The 340-nt window shown below is 36.2% G+C and overlaps 1 protein-coding gene across 1 annotated transcript in view; it reads left to right on the top strand.

The window, feature by feature from the left end:
* CUNH1orf112 (chromosome unknown C1orf112 homolog) overlaps positions 1 to 340 on the top strand; it is a 48318-nt gene that overhangs the window by 749 nt on the left and 47229 nt on the right.

The raw sequence follows: 340 nt of genomic DNA, 5'->3' as shown, positions 1-340 counted from the left end.
TCCAAGGATGTTCTGTAAACAAAAATGCCTTCCCTTTTCGAACCCGTTTCCCTTTTAAGTTACAAGGCGTTGCTTCAGGTCTTGGCTTTGATCGAGTTGTAATTGTGTGGAGTCAGGTGCAAAGAATAATCAGTGTAATAATGCTTTTGTGTTTATAACTGGAAGTCGACTCCTTTCATGTTAAAAGGTGATTTTAGTTTTATGTCTTTGATCTTACCTTCTATATAAAATGACACACACAGAAACAGACACACACCTCTCCAAGAACTAAAAAGACCATTAGTGGAAGTTCAAACCTTGCATGAATGATGTTTCCTAGTATAACTTAAGTATTTCTATC

Source organism: Mastomys coucha, unplaced genomic scaffold (assembly GCF_008632895.1).
Source record: "Mastomys coucha isolate ucsf_1 unplaced genomic scaffold, UCSF_Mcou_1 pScaffold1, whole genome shotgun sequence".
Lineage (NCBI taxonomy): Eukaryota > Metazoa > Chordata > Mammalia > Rodentia > Muridae > Mastomys > Mastomys coucha.
Note: the sequence above shows the minus strand (reverse complement) of the source record. Positions and strands in the feature narration are given on the sequence as shown.